We start from the raw sequence: 12,763 nt of genomic DNA on the forward strand, positions 1-12,763 counted from the left end.
GAACGTGCAGGATGACCTTTCCATGTCAGCCCAGATGTCTATTTGAGAATATTCGTGCAAGAAGGATCTGGACTTATGTCACATCTGCCACAGGCTAATACAAGTTCTATATTTGTTGACAGATCTCTTGCCTTGTAGACACATACTGTTATCACAAATCACAGGTGAGGGTTTCAGCTAGAGTCAAATTCCTCACTCCTTCAGGTTATACTGAGCACCAAGCACAAACCCTGTTGTGTGTTACACTAGAAACAGCAGAAATCTGTCTTGCAAATTTGTGTCTGCTATGGTTACTCTTTTTCACAGCAGTAATTCTAACTCTTTTGCTCCTTGCGTTCTGCCCCCGCACCCTGCAGTGCCCTCAGTTCCCGTTCACTGTGTCGACCATGCCTACCACCTCCAGCTGCCTCACATCTCTCCTAAGTGAAAACTGGGCAAGAAGTAGCACCAGCTGGGTGGTGGGCTCTGAGCTGCTTGTGTGTGCGTGTTGGCTGTCTAGGCCACATGTTTTGGGAGATGTGATTTAACCCCAGCTGGCAACTAAACACCACACAGCTGCTCACTCGCTCCCTCCCCCCACCCCTGGTGGGATGGGGGAGAGAATTGGAAGAGTAAAAGTGAGAACACTTGTGGGTTGAGATAAGAACAGTTTAATAATTGAAATAAAATAATATAATAATAATAAATTGTAATGAAAAGGAAAACAACAAAAAGAGAGAGAAATAAAACCTAAGAAAGACAAGTGACGCAAATTAAAAACAGCTGCTCACCACCTGCCGACTGATGCCCAGTCTGTCCATGAGCAGCAGCCCCCCAGACAGCTTTCCCCTAGTTTATATACTGAGCATGATGTCATATGATATGGAATATCCCTTTGGCCAGTTTGGGTGAGCTGTCCTGGCTGTGCCCCCTCCCAGCTTCTTGTGCATCTGCAGCCTTCTCAGTCAGTAGAGCATGAGAATCTAAAAAGTCCTTGACTCAGTGTAAGCAGTACTTAGCAACAACTAAAACATCAGTGTGGTGTCAACATTATTCTCATCCTAAATCCAAAACACAGCACTATGCCAGCTACTAGGAAGAAAATTAACTCTATCCCAGCCAAAACCAGTACAGGAGACCAGGTCAACAGAACAAATAACAGCTGAATTCACACTTCAGACTTTCTTGGGATTCTTCTACCTGATCCCTATTACTCACGAAACCTCACACAAACTTTATACCTTTGAAAGATCACCCTGTCTTCTCTCTGAAACTGTCCGTGGGTATGTAAGTTACTGCCAGGGACTGACTGACAGAGAGACATGGAGGACAGAGCTAATAACTTATTATTCTCGTCAGAGTGCAGAGAACAACTCCATACTGAGCACTGCTTGTCAGGTAATTTTCAGTGCAGTGTGGAAGACCTAAAAAGCCAGCCTTCGTGCTGCAGATTATCTATAGGGCTGTGCAGGGAGATGTCAGGAAAGAAGTGCTGGCAGGTGACTGGAGATGTAGAACATGCATGGTCACCACTGTGGGAAGCTGCAGAAGTTGCTATTAGAAGTCTGGTCCTAGAAATTCACATTGTTGCAGCTAGCTTGTTATGCACATGATTTGGTCGTCTTGCTACGTATCATCTAGTTGTCCCAGCACAGTAGATAAGGAATAAATTCAGTGGCAGTGTACCAGTGTGAAAGTGAGTGACACAATTTCCAGGTTTTCAGGCAGGACAAGGAGTGAAACACTGGTTTCACTTCGTGTAGAGGTAGTGCAGGTCTTTGAGTACAAACTGTTGTCTGTAATTTGCCTCGCTTCCTGTAAGAAACACATGTCCCCTAGTATGGAACTCACTGCCATTCAGATAACTGTATGGTAAGTTCCTGAAAGACGCTGATAGGATTGCTCAGCCTGTTTCAGAGAATGGTACCTGGTTTCCCACATGAGGGTGCTCAGTGTCCCCAGCTTGTGTGGGGAACTTGTGTTCTTTGGAAAAGGCAGCTGTCCACAGAACATTAAATCTGATGCAAGACAATCCTGCTTCCATAAATTAAAGAATTAAACACATGAGGCCTGATTTCATCCTCTCTGCACCACAGCTCTACTGAATCCAGGGAAACAGAGGAGTTCTGATCCCAGATTTTTGGTGTTGTTTTCCAGTCTTTTAAGGTTTTTTCCACTTCAAGTGGAAGAACAAGTCAAAGGGAGAAAGAGTAAAGCATCAATATCAGGGAAGCTTATAGTCCAGAGATTGAAAGGAAGCCTGGAAAATAGGCAACTAGTTGAAATAACTTTATATATGGAAGCGGGCCCAGAACTTGTCTCCTTCTGTAATGTGGATGGATGTTCTGTCAAAGTTTAGTTTCACAAATATATACTGCAAATCTAAGTCCTTCGTATTTCTGGCAGCTTCTCATGAAGTGGTACAGAGATTTTTATCATCACAAATCTGCACAGCTCAGCAATACTGTTTCAAAACACTGCTGCTCAAGAGGGATTATTACTGGCAGCAAACTTTGCAGGGAGTAACTCCAGTTCATAAACACTTGTGCCCTTCTCCTTTGCTGGGCAATCTGTCCCGCCTGGGATAGGAAAGTCTTGAAGCATAGCTATAAGCTTCAGAACATCAGCTTTAACCCCACCTGCCTTCTTGAACTTTCTCTGTTCTTTTCTGTCCTCTGAGGTCTTCCCTTTTCTGTTCTGTATCTTAGCCACTTCATTAGAGAAAGAAGCCTTTCATAATTGCTGAAGAAGCTAATGCGACTTATTTTGTCTGGCGGCAGGCTGAGTCAGGTGAATTGCTGTGACCTCCTCCAGCTCATCTTTGCTTGGAGGTATGGCAGAAAAGATGTTAAGAGTTGTACCTTATAATGCCTTAGAGTCTAGATGCCCTGATTCTCATAGACAGACTTCTACTCTATTCCTGTAATCCTCTCCCTTTGATCCTTACTGCAGTCATACCTGGTTTCGCTGTATTGTGTTTTAAGTGGCATGGGAGATCTAGAAGTTACTGTTTGCAGCTCAGTTAATCCATATAAGTTGTCCATAATCTGTTGGTTATGGGGATGGTGAAGCAAAACAGGCAGCTTTTCAGGAACTGGTGTCAAGCCTGCTCCCAAAGGCAGAATGAAAAAAATTCACTTCTGTGCAGGGACTCTGAATTTGCACTTGCAACATGTAGCCTATTTGTTCTCTCTAGTTGCATTTTTCATGGGCAGTGACATTTGAGAGTGATGAGTCTATGGCTTTAAATTCCTTATTGATGAGAATAAAGGCAAAGACAGATACGTGTTTTGAAGACTGGGGGAAAGAGTCCAGGAAAATCCCGGCTTGACTTTACATGGTTTCAATTTTGCCACCAAGAATGATTCCAGGTTCACCTTAAATGGCTCTCTGATCTATGAACTAAGCAGCTCTGTTTGGTACAGGGCAGCATGATGAACTGTGTATAGCATGAGCGTGCTGTACTCACTTCAGTCTCACTAACGTGGCAGAATCTGTCTGTAGCTTAAGAGCGAACAGGACGCTCGAAGCAGAGGCAGCAGGCTCCCTGTGCTGCTCTTTTCACAGCAAAATTAGAGCAAAGGAACATGAAACATCTTCCTACAAAAAAAATGTGCATCATCTCCCCTTGATTGTTAGGCACTATGAGCAAAATACTGCCTTTGGGATGCAGCACGTATGCCTGTTTGTTCATTTGACAGAAGTACAGTCATAAGACAAAGGCCAAATACATGTAATTGCTTTCAGCATTCAAAGGAAGATGTTTACTAGGATCAGTGTAATGCAAACTTACTCCTTCAAATGTTTTTCATGAATCTCAGAGTGCAATGCAACATATTAAAAAGAAACTCTGTTTATTGGTTCAATTTCAGAAAAGAAAAAACAGTATTAATAGTGTGCTTCATACGTCACATCAAAGACAGGAGTCGAAGAGTTCCTACTAACTGTACTAGGCTGGGGCTGAAGTTCCATCTCAGTAAACAGAAGGAAAATTTGATATAGAAGCAGTAGTTTTCTACCAAATGAAATAAGGGAGAAAATGTCAGGTTCAAGGGATCTCTGAGGAGTACATGGAGGATCCATTTTACATTAATGGGGACTTCCTGCAGCATCAAATACTCCAATACAATTGTCAGTTCTAATACTGAAGTCAAGAGTAATAATTCACATAATTTCAGAGTAAATCAATAATATGTTGGAGCAGACTGTACTCCTTTCTGCCACTCACTGCCACTGTGAGCTCCAAGCACTGGTTAGTTTAGGATTGAGGATTCAGCGCTATGGTGGGTTACATATTTTCCTAAATATATCCACCCATGAACATCCTCTCACAGTATGACTCTTAGAAATCCATTCATTTGCTGTTCTTACTAGTAGTATTTATTACTATTTTAATATCTAACCCCACAAGGGAAAATTTTGAAAATCAAAGTATCTTGTGGAATGTATCACTAGATCATTATCTAGAAGACACTGGTTTGTTTATTTTACATCACTGTGAAAAGAAAATCAAGTCAGAACACTTCTGATTTTACTTCGTGTTATTTACCATTTTCTGTGTTTAACAAGAATGTGGTAAGCATTGGCAATGTCCAATAAGGGGAGGCAAAACTGCCTGGCACCAGCAAAGATAGTAACTATTAAATTAATGTTGCATGAGATTAGAGTCTTAAACTATGCTGATCAGAAGCAAGTTCTTGCTATTCTTCAGTCTGGTGTGTCATCAGTCATCTCTGTGATACTTTACTCTTGAAGAAAACATGATGTCAGTACTCTACTCTTGAAAAACATTGTGTATTTAAAAAAAACCTCCATCTGTAGACTTCTCAACATTTTACTCATTTGCAGTTCATTTCCTGTGCTGACTCACATGGAAAAAATGTTATTTTCCACACATTCCAAGCATATTACATGCAATTAATGTATTCCCATCTAAGTCAAATATAAGTAGAGTAGCAAAAAAAAAGTAAGTCACTTTGCTTTTAAAAATAGCTGGCTTTGAAGTCAATCCTTTAAAGCTGTGGTTTAAAGAAATAGCTGCTCATTTATAACAACATCATTGTATGTTTCTTCATGTTTCAAAAGTGTACTTGGCAGTTTCATCCCTTGCTTAACCTTAACTCTGACAGAGAATTTTGACCAACAACCTGTTTTAATGACATACCTGTTGGGATATTGTTGCCAGGAAAGACATGCTAGAGGGTCACAAACTTTCAGAGAGACCACACAAAATTGTGGTCTGCTATGTCCAATAATAGTCAAAGCCAGGTCCTTCTGGATTATGCCATCACTGGCTTAGGTATCTGAGATATATGCATTTATAGTCTGTCTCAGGACAATTGAGTTTCTGGTTTTTGATGCAGATTCTCCAGACCTTTGCAGCTATGGAAGTAAATAACTCAGTACCTGCCTTCTGAGGGAACTAACTAGGTTCCAGTCAGAGAAAGCTGTAGAAAACAAAAAAGCAAGCAAAAAGATAAGACCAGTAATAAACCCCTAGCACAGTTTACTTCCAGTCTACTAATCAACAGCATTTAAGCAGTAAAATTGTGCTATCCCTTCAGTATTGACTCACTCCTACCACCATCTGTTCTGGTTTAACCAGTCATTCTGGAGATTCAAACAACCAACAAAGTGCCATGAATGATTCTTTCTGGCCACATCTCTTAAAAGCGACCTGGAGTTCTTTATTTCACTGTGCTGCTGTGGCTACTAGAACTTACAACCACTTTTATCCCCAAAGCTGTAATGCAACATTCTCCCTAAAGCTAGGCTCAAAGTTGATAAATTGGCCCAGCTTTTCAAATGCAGGAATGAAGGAAAGAAAGAAATCTGGATTGAAGCTATGGCCCCCCATTTTTGTTAGTCGCTACCTCTAAACCTCTTCTCTCAGACTATCAGTAACTGCAACCAAAAAGTAATGGAAAAACTCCATAGTTTGAGGAAGTGTTTATGTAACTGTAATTTATGTGGATGTTTATTAAATATAGCAAAATTTCACAGGAACTATGACACAGTGCTTTCTGCCTCCAGTCTGATCAGCTCCCTCATAAAGAATATTTTTGATTTTTTTTTTAAGCTTGCTTTCTCACTTCATTAAGCAGGCATTCTGGTTTGATCCTAACCTGCCTTTATTCAGTATTATCCAGGTGGACAAGGATGTGATAAACAGTCACAGGTTGATCACCACTGCTTGGCAGATAAGAAAAAGTAGAAGTACTCCTGGGAAGCATGACTGTAACTGAAGCTGTGTTTCCAAAGCTATGGTAGTCTTTTTTATTTACTGAGGCTTTTCTTGCAGGATAAAGGAAAAAAAACATGTTATTCATTCAGTGTTCACCCTGCCCTCCACTCTTCCCAGTCTCTCTAGCATCTCCCAGCCCAGATGACCTTGGGGGAAGAGATTCGTGTTGCCACTGAATCAGCATGGGAGTTGTCCACTGTAGAGAAGGGTAAAGAGCTGCCAGTGAGGAGGAGATGCCCCTGGAGCAGCCTGTGGAGGCTTCATGTCCACCTCTCCAATGGGCTTGTGCAGTCACAGCTGAGCCTTCCCAGATCTATTTTCCAGATGATAGACTATTACAGTATAAAATTGTGTGTGTGTGTGTGTGTGAGAGAATGTTGTTTGTTATTAATGCAAGAGGGCAAAGAGTTTTCCTATGCAAAGAGGTTTTCAAAAGCAGCTGAATCCAGCCTCCTTTGGTTTTACATGTGAGGAAAAGCGGCAGTTGTATAACCTTGTCATTGACTAGTACCAGGTGCCATCCCATATGTTATTAAATAGCTTAAAGTCCCTGTCTCTCCCTCCTCCTTCCCGCAAGTAAATCCATTTCTGGATTTAGGAGACTTAGGTTCTTGCTCCAACAGATGCTGAATGGCTCTGGGCACCTAAGTCTTCTAGCACTTTTGAGAATCGGTGTGAGTGAGAATTACTTCAGTCCTCTTTGACCTGCTGTGCTAGGGTTTAGGGCAAACAAGAACATTGTATTTTTAAACACACATCTGCAAAAAATTGATGTAAAATAATAATTTTAACATCTCTATTAGCTTGAAATTGAACCTAGTTTCTCCCATGATTTCTTTCTTGAGTTAATAACTCTCTGTAAGCATTGTAAGCCCTATAAGAAGAGCTAAACAAAAGTCTTCTGGAAATATGAAGTTAAGTACTACGTTAATCACACTATACAGTATGCAGTTAACTGTTAGTTATAGACTGGTCAGGTGTAGATAATGTCTTCTGGACTCTGCAAAATTTCCAGCAAGTGGACAGTTGGTCTATTAAAATATATGAAGGGGGGATGAGCAGATGGAAAGAGGTAGAAACACATATAGTATACACAGTATAGGTGTGCTCCATCAATACATCTCCTATTTTTAATAAGCATGACAAAAATTATCCAATTCATACAGCCCCACATTTCTAAAGTAGCTACAGAGGGCCACACATTATCCCTGCATTAATTTTTTTTTTTTTTCTTTGGTAATGAAGAGTTAAACATACTTTAAAGCAAATATTGAAAAGCAAATATTTAGTCTGTTTATCCTCTGGGAGGGCTTCCTCCTCTGAGATGAGGCAAGAATGCTATCAGTAAATTGGATAATCAGGAACTGCTTAGCTGAGAAAAGAGGGTGGAAATATATTTTAAATTCTAATTTGTCCTTGAACAGCATCAAACATGTTTCACATTTGTTACTAGATAATTTTCAAGCTCACTCTAATTTGGGGGAAATTGCTATTAATATGAAACTGCAGTTCATCCTCATCAAAAAGAGACTTTAAAGATGTTGACCAACATTTGCTGTCTAATTAGATGGAAAACAATAAAAATTTCGAGCACATCTAAGATCAGTATTTTAATGGGATGTTAGCCAAGATAATTTTTGACCAAAAACTACATTGAAAAACACCAAACACCCTACTCAGTAGTGGTCATTGCTCCTGAGATCAGCCCTAGTGAAGAACATAATAGTAAGCTTAAGGTTTGTTAAAGACCTAGGGGTGAAGCAGAATACAAGATTTCTTTTTTTATGTCCTGCTACATACTTTTCCTGAACTCATATGGGACATCGGGTGTTTTCAGATAAGCAAATTAAATGCATCTTCTTTGAAGCTGACCTTCTCGTAAAAACATTATTTTTCTACTTAAGAGTCTTTGTCTACTAAAGTATCACTGTTATGTGGATAAATACATCGCCACGTAGCTGACAAAACCATCACCTAAAAGGGAAATTATTAGGAGCTTCACTTTACTATGAGTTGCAGAAGCCATAAAATGAGGCAATTAGCAGAAATGCTTTTGCAAGAAAGAGAGCATGGTCATCATGTAGAGTAAAATGCCTACCCACAGTTGCTTGTTGCTGTCCTTAATACAGAAGGATGTCTCAGAGAGCAATGATCCTTGTGGCTCACCTGGAGCATTGCATGCTGGTTTTGCTTTGGTAGCATGAATGCAAGTAAATGCAACTTTTTTCCTCTTTGACATAAGTTTATCTTACATGCTGAAAGTTGCTGCACACACATGGATCCCCTCCCTCACTTCTAATTCTGAAGACATGCTCTGCAGTTGAAAATTGTGATTACATTGTACTTTCCTTTATAACATGCAGGCAGCGATCTTGAAAATCTTGAAATATTTTGTTTTGACCACTAGGTTATTTCCTGCTTAATAAAAGGGTTGGAAGCAAGAAAGAAAGAAAAAAAAAGAAAAAAGGTGGCTATGTCTTCCTCCCACTCCCCGCAACAATTCCACTTTCTCAGCCAAAAGAGGAAATGGCATACAGCTGGTATAATCCCTGAACCAGTGTGAACTACAACATCATAATCAGTATGTTCCTGATTGGCTTCCTCAGCAATCGCAAAAGAAAGGCTATAGTTTTAATGCACAGGAAGATCCCTCCAAATGAGGATTTGGTGTATTGATGAGGGAACTTGTATGTGCAGTGCTAATATTGCCCATTTTTCCAGCTGCACCTCTCAGAAGGGTAGCAGTCTTTCATATCCCAAGATCTGTGGCACGTGAAACTCTCCAGGCAGACTTTGTGCTGCCCCAGGTCTTTTTTTCTGAAGCATGGAATGAATTTTTAACATTGCTGGTTGCTTACAGATCTCCATCATCAATTGGCTTGAAATGAGAGGCTGCTATATGCAGCCTCATTTTGTTCCACCACTTTGCCTTCCTCTGTAAGCTCAGGCACAGCATATTGGCATCATCAGGGGTTCATCTACACATCTGTTTACAGCTGCAAGGTGAGGTGGTGTCTGTCTTGCAATGTTTGTTACAGCTAGTAAATATGGAGAGGTTACACCAAGGTGTTTGGTCTGTTTTGCTAGATCTGTTTTGCCCTCAACACAGCTGAGCATGGTAGTCCATTTTCCATTAATAACCTCTGGATGGGTGTCATGGTTTAACCCCAGCCAGCAGCTAAGCACCACACAGCTGCTTGCTCACTCCCCTGCAGTGGGATGGGGGAGAGAATCAGAAGAGTAAAAGTGGGAAAACTCATTGGTTGAGATAAAAACAATTTAATAATTGAAATAAAATAAAATAAGAATAATAAATTGTAATTAAAAGGAAAATGATAAAGAGAGAAATAAAACCCAAGACAGACAAGTGATGCAAATGAAAACAATTGCTCACCACCAACTGACCGATGACCAGCCAGTCCCCGAGCAGCAGCCCCCCTGCCAAACTTCCCCCTAGTTTTATTGCTGAGCATGACATTATATGGTGTGGAACATCCCTTTGGTTAGTTAGGGTCAGCTGTCCTGGCTGTGTCCCCTCCCAACTCCTTGTGCGCCCCCAGCCTACCTCCTGGCAGGGCAGTGTGAGGAGCAGCAAAGGCCTTGACTCTGTGTAAGCACTGCCTAGCAATAGCTAAAACATCCCTGTATTATCAATGCTGTTTTCAGCACAAATCCAAAACATAGCCCCTTACCAGCTACTATGAAGAAAATTAACTCTGTCCCAGCCAAAATCAGCACAATGGGATAAACAGCCACTGAGTATGACAGGTCTCAAATGTCACCCGAAGGGAGGACACGGGATGGTTTCTCTTGGAAAGCAGCAGATGAGCAATAGCCTCTGATGAGCAGTTGTTTTCTGTAACAAGCTGGTGACAAGCTCTGGCAGACTGAACTGCTTAGTGGTGTTCTCCAAGGACAACGAATTCTTTGTTAGCTGAAACAGAGATTTTTCTGAAGAGCAACAGAAAATTCAACACATTGATGGGGTTTGGGTGTGTCTCTCACAGATGCTCTTTCGAAATGCCCCATCTGGAAATTTAGGCTGTTTCTTAACCAAAGAATCAAAAATGATGCTGAGCTCTTGTCAAGGGTGAGACAGCATAAATACCAATGTGGAGAGGATCTGGATACCAGGTTTTGTTGAAGAATCGGTGACATTACAGCTTTTACCCTACTTATTCTTTCACTCACTCACTCCCTCCCCACCAGCATTTCATTCCATAGGTCTCCCCTTCCCTGCAAGGGGGGTCACTGCTGGCCTGGGAAGGTTGGGCCAAAAGTCATGTCAGTTCCTGTTGCAAATCTGCTTGCAGTTACCCATCTCAGGCGCCACTGGCCAAGGTCTCTGAGCATCCCCTGGCATTGATGTCCATGGCTTCCTCATCTCCAGGATCTTTCCCCATTTCCCAGACCTCTCCCCAGGCCAGGATCTTCACCTTCCTTCTGGGCTGCCTTCTTTCCAAGACCGCTTCTTCCTTTCAGGAACCCATCTCTTGGCACCAGATCTTCTTTCTGGAAACCAAGCTCCCAGTTCCTCTGCTCTAAATAGGGTATGTGCATAAGAACAGCATATGTTCAGCCTCTTAGCTAGTGGCTCTGTCTCCTGTCTATTTATTAATTGGAGGATTTGAGATGCATCACTTTTGTTTAGTCAAAGTGTTATCAAAATTTCCAAACAGTCCATCCTTGTTGCAGTTTGCAAGTAGCAGGCTCCTGTCTGAGAGTTCAGGAGTTCAATTTCAGACATTCACCCATGCACATACACACAGTTATCTGCTGCCTGTTTGTGTTCACAATTTCAGCTATTTTTTTGCCTATGACAGCTCCTAAATCTGAATATGTGTATTGACCCAGCTCTCTGTTAGTGAGATCCAGCTATGTGCCAGTGCCTTCTGACACACTGATCTGCTTTCTTTTTTTTCTCCAAATCATGCTTTCAGTGACTTTGCACCAACAGCTCCTGTTGCACTGGAAATCATTTTGCTAAAAGCAAGGTTATTTGATGGATTTTGCAGATTTTTGGTATTTTTGTTTTAATGATTTAAATATTAAAAATAAAGTAAAATTTCAGCTTAACGTCCATTTTTTCTCTCCCCAGATTGACCCCCCAGGCAGGTAATAATCTTTTTGCATTGCTGAGCTGCAGAAACTTCTGTACAATCATTTGACAGAAGTTTTTTATTCATTTAAACAATAATTGATGCTATGTGGAAGTGTACTTGTAGGTGTGCTTTAGGCCAGCACTGCTATGAGTCAAGTACTAAATTCTCTCAGGTTGTAACAGTGAAGGCTGAGATTGCCTCTTTGAGCAGATGACAGTAGTAAATGAAAGTGTTTTTCTGCCCAGCTTGTGTGATTTCACTGAAATCAGTAACTATTTCTGGAAAAAGAAATTTTTAAAACTTTGCACTTGGGTTGAAAGGTTTCATTTGAATGTTTTTCCACATTTACCGTTTCATTTTGTGTTTTCAAAACTGCTGTGGAAAAGAAACTGAAATACTTTGTTATAAAATGTGATTGTAAAATTCTGTAAAGCAGCAGCACATTGTGTCTAACTGTAAAAATAACTCCCCTGAAAACTGATCCCACCAAACTGGTATAACTGCCCAGTTACTTACGGTGGTGCCCGGAATCATCTCTAGTCTGAGCAAATAATGTTGTTACTTACAACTGTAGCCTCTGATGAAGTCTTCCTCAGCTACGTGTGATCCAAGGAAAGAAATGGCTTTGGAGCAGAAGCCTATGTGTGGCCAGATCCTGACCATGCACTGGATTTTAGGTGGAGACACATATAGTTATCTTCTGTTGCTCACTTTCCAGCTCCATCCCTAGCTACTGTGAAATAGGCAAAAGAGGGAGGGAGAGGAATCATGGCCGTGATAAGCCAAACGTCAGCATTTCATGTGCGAGGCCCATCGCTGCAGGTGCTGATAGTCAGTCTGTGCTAACAAAGACCAGGAACAATGCCGACAGGTTGTGCTGATGAGGGAGCATTTTTGCTACAGGAGGAAAGAGCCACAAACCAAAATAAGTTTGAAACAGCAGAAGACTAGAGAGCAACTGGCTATTTACATATCAGTTGTGTTTTTTTTTTTAACTAAAACTTTTATAGTCCTAATTGATTGTCCTAATCTTCTGGCACATAGCAGCCTCTCATTTCAAGCCCATTGATGACGGAGCTCTGTAAGCAACAGGCAAAGTTAAAAATCCATTAGCAGACCAGGGAGAATATTAAATCCCTTTGCTGAGGGCAGACTGTTCTTTCACTCTATAACTTTTTCCCACATTTTCAGCAAGCCCAGAGCTCTGCTCTTCATTTCACGGCATAGTTTTTCTTCAGATATTGTTTTTCTGTTTTCCAACTCCTCCATAATGGCACAAGGCCCTTGAAAGATCAAGGTTTTGGCACATATAAGTGGCCCTACAAAATTCAACTGCTTTTTCAAAGCATCTCAAAACACAAAAAAGGCTCTAAGTGGATGGTTTTTCATTTCAACACATGCAAGAACACAGGTACAAATAACCTGAGCCTGCCAACAT

General features: G+C 41.0%; 1 protein-coding gene across 2 annotated transcripts in view; it reads left to right on the forward strand.

Moving 5' to 3' along the window:
- The window catches only part of STAC (SH3 and cysteine rich domain), a 75,823-nt gene that overhangs the window by 24,937 nt on the left and 38,123 nt on the right, over positions 1 to 12,763 (forward strand). The window lies entirely within an intron of this gene.

Source organism: Pelecanus crispus, chromosome 2, assembly GCF_030463565.1.
Source record: "Pelecanus crispus isolate bPelCri1 chromosome 2, bPelCri1.pri, whole genome shotgun sequence".
In the NCBI taxonomy this organism is placed as follows: Eukaryota; Metazoa; Chordata; class Aves; order Pelecaniformes; family Pelecanidae; genus Pelecanus; species Pelecanus crispus.